Consider the following 11,698-nt stretch of genomic DNA (forward strand, 5'->3'; position numbering starts at 1 on the left):
CTACTACATATACTTTGAACTGAGTTCAATTAAGAACAAACAACAAAATGACACCTTATGAGTTGTAGTATGACTGGAAGCTATCAATCAAATACTTCAAAGTATTTGGAAGCAAGTGCTTTATCAATAGAGATATGGATGGTCTAGGAAGTTTTGACTCCAAAAGTGATTAAGGAATGTTTCTTGGTTACTCATCTAACAACAAGGCCTACAAATGCTACAACAAAAGACAAAGAAGAGTCATTGAGAGTGTGCATATAAAAGTTGATGATGATATGCACAAAGGAAGTCAACCTCAGGTTAACCGGTATCATGATTCTGGTGATGAAGGTGGTGAAGCTCAGTCAAAAAATGAACCAGAACAAGCATCCAAGAAGACTCCCAACTGGTATGTGTAGCTGAATCACCTGGAAGAACAAATTCTGGGAAATAAGAGTGATGGTGTGCAAACTAGAAGAAGACTTTCCCGGAATGATGAACAAGTCAACCTCTACCTCATAACTGAAGTAGAACCTAAATGAGGCCAGAAAAAGACAAGAATGGATGGATTCCACGGAAGAAGAACTGCAACAGATTGAGAAGAACAAGACTTGGGATTTAGTCCCCAGATCGGAAGACAAGAACATCATTAGCACTAAATGGGTTTACCGAAACAAGATGATGTTGGCATTATGGATGAATTGATTATGTGTTGCATTAATTTTTTGTCATTGATGTCAACACTAGCTATTATGGTTGGTTACCAGCAAACAGGTAGTGTTACCGATAGAAGAGACTATCTGTTGGACACTTCTGGCATGTTTGGATTTATGGAATGTGATTGGTTACATGTGGTACGTGCTTTTGGAGAATTTCTTGGTCAGATGGTATTGACTTAGTAATCAGATGCTATCATACACTCTTGTAAACCCTTACCGACATTGGTTTGTGGTACGTGCTTCTGGAGAATGTCTTGGTCAAATGGTATTGAATTGGTAATCAGATGCTATCATACACTCTTGTAAACCCTTACCGGCATTGGTTTAAGGTTTTACGGATAGAGCTTTCACTGAGGAATCTTGATAGGATGCATAATTGGTGTTGGTACAACTTCTAGATGGATTTCAGGATGCTGAAGATGTTCTTTGATCGTGCTTCAACTGCTTGAAGACATTGCTTTGGTGTGGTGGACCCAAAATAGGTCCAGTACCTATCTAGGTTATGGACTAGTATCATGATAACATATTCTTTACACGTTACCGAGATGTTTCGGGATGATTTATGGATTTGGTATTATTGTTTTGGTCTTAAGAGGACATCGCATATCATTGTAATATGGATTTATGTAATGATCTTATTGTAATATACTTTAGGTGGCTGACCTAATTGGTTTAGGCCTTAGGGTTGATATAAAATGATGTAAGATCTCATTGTAATAAGTGTTCATGGTCATGGAATGTAATATCATATGCGAAGGAGATTTGGTCGATCATAGGTGATCGAATTGGGATTAAGGAAGAGGTCAAAGGTATTGATCTTTACCAGGACTATAATTAGGCATGGTAGATGCTATCTCTGGCAGTTCACTCGATTGGATTGTTGTCCATTTATCTTGAGATGGTTGTAGCCTCTCTGTAGTCAGTGAGACTCTTTTGTAATGAGCAGTACACTCTAGGCAGTGTGCCTTCTTGCATGTGCATGCCCTTCATTGTAACACATACTTTCTGCAGAAGTATCATCTGACTGTGGGTAGGCTTCCCACCATGGTTTTTCCCTTTTCGGGTTTTCCACGTACAAATCATGGTGTTATGTGGTATGGTTTCTTTGCATTGATTATCTATTTAATTGTTAAGTTGCATTGTTTACCGGTATCCATTTCTGCTATATCGATACTTAATCTGGTTAAAGGTTATTAAGTGGATTAAATGATATAATATGTTAACAACTGATTCAACCCCCCTCTCAGTTGTTCACCGGTTATCCTAACAGATTAATGAAGAAGGTAAAATGGTTAAGCATAAAGCTAGACTAGTGTGCAAAGGATACACATAGTTAGAAGGAATTGACTTTGAAGAAACATTTGCACCATTGGCTAGACTAGAAGCAATTAGAATATGTCTAGCCTTCTCTAGCTACAAGGGTTATAAAGTATATCAAATGAATGTAAAATTCACTTTCCTAAATGGAAATTTGGAAGAATAAGTGTACATTCAGCAACCAGAAGGCTTTCTGCTGCATGATGATGAAACATTTGTGTGTCAATTGAAGAAGGCCTTGTATGGCTTAAAGCAAGCTCCTAGAGCATGGTATTCAAGATTATATCAATACCTAAAGGAGAAGGGATTTAAAAATGGGAGTGCAAACAACAATTTGTACATAAAGAAAGATGGAAACCACATGATTATCGTTGTTGTGTATGTTGATGACATTATCTTTGGAGGCAATAAAGACGCCCTCTGCAAAGAATTTGCTAATCAGGTGCAGTGAGAATTTGAGATGTCAATGCTTGGTGACTTGACATACTTCCTTGATTTGCAGATATTACAACAAGATAAGGGAATATTTATCTCACAAATCAAGTATGCAAATGATATGTTGAAGAAATTTCAACTAGAGGATTGCAAACTGGTAAGTACCCCCATGATGACCGAAAGTAAATTGAGCAGGAATGATGAATCACTGGTTGTGGATCAGACTTTATATAGATACATGATAGGCAGTCTATTGTATCTAATTGCTTCTAGACCAGATATAGTACAGGCAATATGCATGGTGGCCAGATTCCAAGTTGCACCTTAGAAGTCACATATGAATGTTGTAAGCAGAATCTTTAGGTACCTACAAGGGACACTTGGTTATGGGTTATGGTACCCTCACCAAGGTAAATTCATCTTGGAAGCATACACTGATGTTGATTGGGCAGGTTGCATTGATGATCGAAAGAGCACAAGTGGTGGTGCATTCTTCCTAGGTGACCGGTTGGTCTCATGGCTTAGCAAGAAGCAGTACTTGGTCTCTCTATCAACTACTGAAGCAGAATGTATTCCTACTGCTACATGTTGCTCCCAGGTGCTTTGGATGAAGAAGACCCTCAAGGACATCCAGGTGGACATAACTGATCCTATTCTCATCTGGTGTGATAATTCATGTGCAATCAACATAGCAAATAATTTGGTGATGTGTTCCACAACAAAGCACATTGCTCTCAAGTATCCTTTTCTTAGAGAGAAGGTTGAAGGACAGGAGGTAAGGATGGATTATGTTCCTACCAGAGAACAAGTAGCAGACATTTTCACCAAACCATTACCGGTAAGCACCTTTGAGTACCTCTGACACAAGTTGGGAGTTGTGTCATCTACCTTATGCACTTGAACATGAAATAATTTATATGGTTCAGGGGGAGATCGGTATGGATCAAAGGGGGAGTGTGCAGTACCCTTTGTCATTGTGTAAAAGGGGGAGAAATTTACCAGTATGAAGGTTCTTGCGGTAAGTTGACATCAGTGCCAAAGGGGGATATTGTTGGAAATTTGGCATTAAGTTGTCATTGTTGTCAACCGATTTAAAAGGTTACTAGTAGAAGTGGTGACCAATATGATGGAAATACACATGAGAGTGAGCAAATGGAAGGAAGGCTTATCGGTAAGGCATAAATCGGGATGAAGGTTGTGTGTATTATGAAGACACAAAAACTGGTAAATGAAATAGAGAAGAGGTTGATGGTCATACCGGTATTCAACCTGGATCAAAGAAGTATGTCAAAATGACATAAGAATTCAAGAAAAGATGGATGTTGACAAGCATGACAGCTAGATTCCAGGTGGAGGTACCACATAGGTTAGTGGAGTGTGCATCGAGGTAACAAATCTGCAGGCAGGTCAGTTTCTATGAGAAACCCGCAAGTCACAGAGGATGCCAGTAGATTATAGCTCGAGGAAGGCAAGCTGTAAAAGCAATCGCACTGATCTTGTAAGAAGATTTGATATTCATACCTATTAGGTGAAGGAAACAACAAATCCATTAATGGCGAGTGATAGAGGTAAGCAGAAAAGCATGGTGTAGAACTCCAGATTTAGAAAACGCACATTGGAATGTGAAGTTCAGTTGGCGATTGAACATTGTCATAAAGATCATATCCCTGAAAAGAAGATCATATCAGAGGGGATTCATATTGAGTTGGAAAAGGAAAACCTAACACGACAGTGTTTGAATGCATAATTGGTGGGAAACCATGAATATAAATACATGATCTCAAAACAGAGAAGGTTGATGCTTGGAGAGAAGAAAAAAAAGAAAAGAGAGCTTAAGTACAGAGAAGGATCATTTTGCCTTAGAATTTATTCTAATAAATTTACAAAGTGAGTGAGCAAGCAAACCGGTGAGAGTGTTTAACCGGTAGTGATTGAGTATCAGTATAACTATAGCAGGTCCAACAGTTAAGCAAATCGGTGAGGTGTATTAGGGCAAGACAACATCGAAGTGTGACACAGTAAGTTGCGAGACTATGATAGAGAGAGAGAGAGAAGAGAGGCCAAGAATCAGAGAGAGTGATCTCACAACCAGTAGTGTGAGATCCAGTGGAGAAGAAAATACTGTCAATCGACAGTAAGCCATTTGATCAAGAGTTGCAAAATTCATTTGCAACAAGAAGCCTTAACTGTATCAAAATTGTATTTCAATATATACATCACCAAGTTAGATCTTTGTGCAGGGGTTGGTGCTCCTTGGGTTGTTGTCCTAAATCTTTGTAATCCAATGTTTTACTTGTGAGGCTAGATTGGAGGAGTAGTCTCCAACAACATTTCTCACCGAGGTTTTTCCCATATTGGGTTTTCCTCATATATCTGGTGTTGTGGGTTGCATCTATGTGATTGTTCTCTTTGGTTTCCCTTTTTTTTTTGCTTTATTAGTTTGATTGTTTGGTGCTTAAGATAATAATCGATATTCTGAAGTTGTTTTAAAAGTCAAAAAGTTTAGGAACCACTAATTCACCCCCCCTCTCAGTGGTACTCTGTGTTCAACAATCACAAGGTTAAAAAATCTAACTAACATAAAGTCAATAATTGAATTTTTATTATAGAAAAATACTTTCAAAATGTAAAACAGTCTTAAGTGACTCATTATCATTTAAACACAAATTATGAGGTTAATTTTAGTGATAAGCTCTTCATTTAAGTCATAATCCTACTAAATGATCCTTTACATTGCAATATAATTATGTTGCTAAAAAAATGAAAGATACCATGTCAAAAATTATAATATTCTTATAATTATCCAACAAACATATTATTAGTTGAAAATGTAGTAAATGTACATCAAAAGATATACAAAACTTACTTAATTATAGAAAAATTATTGAAGATAATTATAAAACCTCAAATAAAGAAATTTTAGCATTATTTTTTTTCAAATTAATAATGTGAAAGAAGTACAACAAAAGGGATTCACAAATTATTGCTACAGGAAAGGAGCAAGTAGTGGTCATAGCTAACTTTGCGCATCTTAAGCTCCTAAACGGTTCATCTGATTTTGACGATTTTTTTTTGTTCTCTCCGTATGCGACTTAACTACTTAAAGATATTGTTTTGGTGTGTGGGTAGTAACGATGCACGCTATGGAATTCATTATATGTACAAAGGTCGAAAAGTACACATTTCAAATACTTGATCACCTTTGTGCCAATAGTAGGTAACTCAAAATAGGCAATAGTAGTGGACAAATGGCCTAGTAGTAGTGGACAAATGTCCCAGTAGTGGTGCACAAATATCTCAGTAATGAGCTAATAATGGTCAAACAAGCTAAAAAATGCACCACTATTGGTACATGTGATATTTATTAATGGCCTTCCATTACCATTTTTTTTGGCTCCTACTATGTCTACTAATGGGGGGTGAGGGTGACAAAAAGATGGTGGTTATTGGTCCTATGACGACTACTGGCTCCTTTCCCCTACACCATTTGTATTATTAAGAACTCTACACCAAGTTTTACATGAATTCCCTTCCAAAATTCCCTTGTTAAAAGAGAATAAAGTTATACTTAGAGAAGATGGTAGCGCTTATTAAATGTGCATGTCTAAAACTCATCAAATTTCTTTACAATATGAAATAATTTATTTGAAACTCGCATTGGCACTCATGTGTATCATATTTTCCACAATAGTGAGCTAACACATGATAAAGAGGTCCCCCATAGGACATGGGAAAGAAATCACAAGAGTTAACTCTATCTTTATTTTCTTAGTTTGACTATATGTTGAAACACTTGTAATAGGTGAAACCATCAAATTGCAATAATAGATTCATTTGGGACAAAATCATTAAAAACACATGGTATCAACAAAGTGCATGAAGACAAAGAAGTGGCACATTTAAGAGTTGTCGAAGAAGGTGGAAGTGAAGGGGGAAAATAGTTTGTTATTCTTTCTTTTCTTTTCTAAAAAGGTTCTAAGGATTCAATGAATACCCATCCTCGACCTTTAAAACACACACACACACACACACACACACACACACACACACACACACACACACACACACATATATATATGAAAATTTAGTAAAAGAGACACTAGAATGGAACATGGTACAAGGAAGAGCTTTATTTAGTTCCTCTTGAGGGACCTACAAATGAAAATATTTTCTTCTTAGCAATATGTTGTAAAGCATTATACAGATGAAAAGTGGGACACTAATTATGGCTACTCATTTTGGAAGATAAGTTTAGGATTAAAGAGGTAATTTAAATTGGTCATACAACTAGAAAAGAACAAAGGGAGAGGAATAAAATAAAGATTAATAAGATTGTTCCAACTAAAATATAAAGTTCATCCCAAACTCTTTTATTCCATATTTATCATGAATGAAAAATGACCTCATATTTATAAGATAAATTTGAATGCATGATACAATAAACATAGCTTCTATAAATAGAATTTTATTGATACATGTCATCTTAAGGATAGTTCAAAAGAAGATGAATTCACTTGTGTGATATCATTGCATACCTTACGTTGGGTGAAAATTTTATAAACTAGGGAAGTTCACAAAATTGTGGCTTTAGCCACAGTATGCGTGATTAAATCTCTTCTAATTATAAGGGAATGCTCCCCCTTTTGCTTAGTACCTTCTCTACTCAAATAAAAAATTTAACTATGAATCCTAATCTAAATTTGGGCAGTACATCATCTTATTCTCTCTTTTAGAACAAATGTTATTCTTTTCTCTTTTTTCAGAAAAGAAGTTACAATTTGGAGCAGTAATGATTAATACAACTTTGAAGTTACTACAAAATAACTTAAAGCATGATAATCAACAATACAAATAAAGAGAAACAAATTTTTCATAAAGGCACAAAGTCTTTTGTTGCTTCTCCGAGACGAGAAAATAGTGTTCAAGCACAAAGTCTTACAATCACTATAATCTTATCTACCTTCTACAAATAACTTATATAACCCATGATATTTTACCAAGACAAAAGAACAAAGAAAAAAGTCTTTTTGTGATATATAATTACAATTTTGATAATCTTTTATTCAAAATAACAAAATGGAGCTCAAAGTCTTCAAATCACTACCTCTTGCACTAATTGCTAATTCTATTTAACAAGTGCTGAAATGTAACACAATTTACAAAACAAAACTTGTTCTACTCTTTAATAATATCTTTCCACAATGCTTTACTTGATCTAAACAAGACTTTATAACAAGAATTAAATAATAACACTCTCGCCATAAACCACAATGTATTCAACACAAAGTTTGAATGCCAAAGATTCCTTCTTATTTGATAAAATTTGCAAAATAACAATATGAACTCAAAGTTTCACTTTTCTCTTCACTTCGGTAGAGTTTCTTTGCATAAGATCAAATATAAATAATTATAATGAGTGACCTCATATATATAGGTGAGGTTTAATGAGCTTATCTTAGAGAACTGTGACTAAGTCAAAAAATATTCCTACTTGAATTAGGACTTGTGCATATTCTAAATGCAAAAACATGAATAAAAAATGACACTTGAGGTGTCAAAATCTAACTACAAAAATGCACCTACTACTTTGTAAATATAAAAAACTACTAAGTGTCATCAGACACTCCATTATGATCTCACTCCATGAATTCCTCAAACTTTTGAAGATCAATATTCATTTGTTCTTTAGCAAGTATGACTTGTGATAACATTGACTCGAGTGATGGAATCTCCAAGGCTCACATAATGCTTTTTCCGCTTCTTCAAAAGGGGAGCCAAATTATCTAGATTAACTTCAATGTCTATTAACTTATCAATGGAAGTCACTGAGAAGACTTTTTTGTTCACCTCTTCTCCAACGAGCAAGTTGAATTCTTTGATAATAATATCTTCATGAAGAGGCTTTTGATTTTCATCAAGGAAGGTAAAAGGAAGTGTCGATACTTTTTTTATGATTTCCTTACCTTGGTCATTACATTCCTTTTGATCGTTTCTCATATCCTTGATAAGTATTTTCAGGGTGTTTATTTGATGTTCTAGTGCCTCCCTTTGTTCAATGTACATATCCCTTGAAGGAAGCACTCCATTATCAACCAGAACATCTAATTGAAACTCTTATAACTTCAACCTTGAGTTGAAGTCCTTCTCTTGGGTCTCTAACTCTTGTGTATGTGAATAGATCCAATATTTTATTTGTCTTGGACTTAACGCCCTCTAGATTATTGATTAGGACAACTACAAAACTTATGAGATGTGTTCCTTGGCTTAGTATCTTGTCCATCCACTCACCAACTATTCTTTGTCATGAATTGACTTTCTCGACCTACCTAATGACCTATTTATCAACTAACAAGATTACTATCTCAATTATCTCTAAGGACTTTGTTATCTTGATCAACACATTGGTGAGTTTTTCCACCTATTTCTTCAGTCTATCATTCTTGAACTTTTCCTCATTATATCTCACTACAATATTATCAAAATATGATTGAGCATCTTCTATTGTTACTTTATGAGTTTTATCACCCAATTGAATCTTGTTAATAACATAATATGTGGGTTGGATCTTGTCTATGTCTGTATCTGGAGGAGGAATCGCCATTTCTACATACCTATTTTTTGACATATCCACGTTTACCCTAGATAAGTTCTTGGCCTTCTTCGTACCCTTGGGTTTGATAGGAATCAATTGACTAAAGTCGAATTCATCTAGGGAGATGTCTTGCTTTTTCTTCTTGGGTGTATTGGAGACTAGCCAAGGTGTTAAAGGTGTATCATAATTTACTCCTCTAGCCAATACTTGGGATGAGAATTCTTGGTTATGTATGCTTGTGGTCACAATAGGAGGAGTGTAAGTTATGATTGCAGGTGGGTTTTCAACACATAAAACCTTGGGAGGAAGATTGGTTTTTGACATTAACTTATCAAATCTTCTAACATAGAGGAAGTTACTTTAGACAATTTAGGAAGAAACACATTTTCAGTAATGTCGTGTGGGGTATCTAGAGATGACTCACTGGTTGTTCTAGAAGGGATGGTGTGAATCACTACACCGATATTTTTAGACACATATGAAATGGTAGAACCAAAAGGAATGGGATTAGGAACCGAACTAGAGGGGGATTTGTACTTGGAGCATCATGAGATGTAGGAGGGATGATTTCTTGTATCCCTTTGGACTGGGAAGTATTGGTAATTTATGGTAACTCCTCCTCTTCATACTCCTATTCTTTCTCTTTTTCTAATTCTTCTTCTTCTTCTTGAATTTCTTCCTCAAACAACTCTTCTTCATCTTCTTCCCGTGTTTGAGTATCTTGGGCTAAGGATTCTTCTTGACTCTTATCCTTACCATTTCAACTGTGAATTTCAATTTAGGAGCCTTTGGGGTTGTCGAGTCTTGTTTGTTCTTAGCTCTCCATTTGGAAGTTTTTCCAACTAGCCCTATAGTGTCGTCCTCATGTTTAGTTTGGAAAGGTTTTAATTGAATCCCTTTCTGTGTCAGCTAGACTTTGGTATTAGCAAGGATATTCCGAAATCTAGTCCTTATTGAAGTGTTTAATTTTTGGAACCATTGAATAAGAGGCAAGGGTGAATTTGCAACCTTATTCTTTTCATACATAGGATCTAGAACATCTCCATCATCTTAAAGATCTTCAAGAATATCAACAAGATTTTGGTTCTCAATTTGTTCTATATTTTCTATAATCAATCCAAATATCCTCTATCCCGTGAACATGAGTGTAACTTTTCTTGAGTTTGTTATTCATACCTCTGTAATCAAAATGTTTCCTGACCTTGCAAAAACTCATTGCCACTCTTCTCATCTCTTCATTCATGGCTTTGGCTTTGTAGATGGAATTGATTGAATATCTCCCAATAGTGAGAGAGAACTTAAAACTAGTTGTAATGCCTACCAAAATACCCTAGAGAAATTAACCAACTAATATGCAAATAGAGATTTAAATTTTTTTTACATCATCTAATGCATCACATATAACTAAATATACACAACATCATCATCATAACATAATCACAAAGAATGATACGCAAGTGGAATTAAATACAATTCAACATTTATCTTTCCCTAAGGTATCTCAATACCATTACTTAATACAACATCACATTCCCCACTATAATACAAATGCATAAAGCATCATTCCTTACTCAAACTATCAAAACTACAATCCATTATTGTCCCTTTAGATTCATTTTAAGAACATCAATCCAAATGTTTCTAATATCCATTCTCTTTATATAATTATTATCATAACATCATTAATTCCACTTCCAAATACCAAGAGGCATTCAAATAAAAATAAATACAAAATTATTCCAAGAGATAAATGCAATAAGGGACAACATCTTCTCTTACTAGAACATATACTCAATTTTATTTTCAATAACAATTTATTCAATTGTAATTCCAATGTCATATTTCCATCAAAGAACAATATCCAGGTGTAAAGTGGAAAATTGAACCCTGGTGAGGGGCTTGGATCCACTAGATCCAAATCCAAGGGAAACAAGGATGTGAATTCCAAGTGGATTGCAAGGGTTGAAGTGTGTTTTTCCCTCTTTTGTAATTAGGAAAGTTGACTTGTTGACTATGTGGAACAAAGAGGGAAATTGAGTGAAATGAGGAGCTACCAGTTTGGGATCGCGTTGTAACACAAATCTGCCCTACAAATTTGGAGAAAAGTCATCGAGACTGTGGTGACAGTGTACATGGTCCTCCACAAAATTTGTGAAATGAAAAGGGTTCTTCCATCTCTGCAAATGAAGCCCAAGCCTATAATTAAAGTTGTGCACCTACAACCTACACATATAAAAAAAGGAGAGAATGGTTGTGGATAGGGGCTTGCCTTAGTTAAACCCTGGTTGAAGAATCAACCTTGAAAGAAAGTAATTGCAAATGATTGAATGTAAACAATGGAAATGTATACCTTGTAGATCTGCAATTTGTCGATGATGATTTCTTTGCTTCTTGAATGTAATCACAAGTGTTGCATGAAATGGCATGTAACCTAATAAAACCCTAACACACAAATTCTTTCAAAAGAATGTTGTAATATTGCTCCAATGGATGAATGAAGAAGACTTGAATGCTTGAATGATTTATGATGAAGACCCTTCACTTGAATCTTTCTTATTATCCTTATCTTGCTCTTTTCCCCCCAAATGAGGGAATTGAATCTCCTTTTGTACATACCTCAAGGATTAATTTTCAATCACTGAAGGTCGACGAAGAG

Source organism: Cryptomeria japonica, chromosome 8 (genome assembly GCF_030272615.1).
Source record: "Cryptomeria japonica chromosome 8, Sugi_1.0, whole genome shotgun sequence".
Lineage (NCBI taxonomy): Eukaryota > Viridiplantae > Streptophyta > Pinopsida > Cupressales > Cupressaceae > Cryptomeria > Cryptomeria japonica.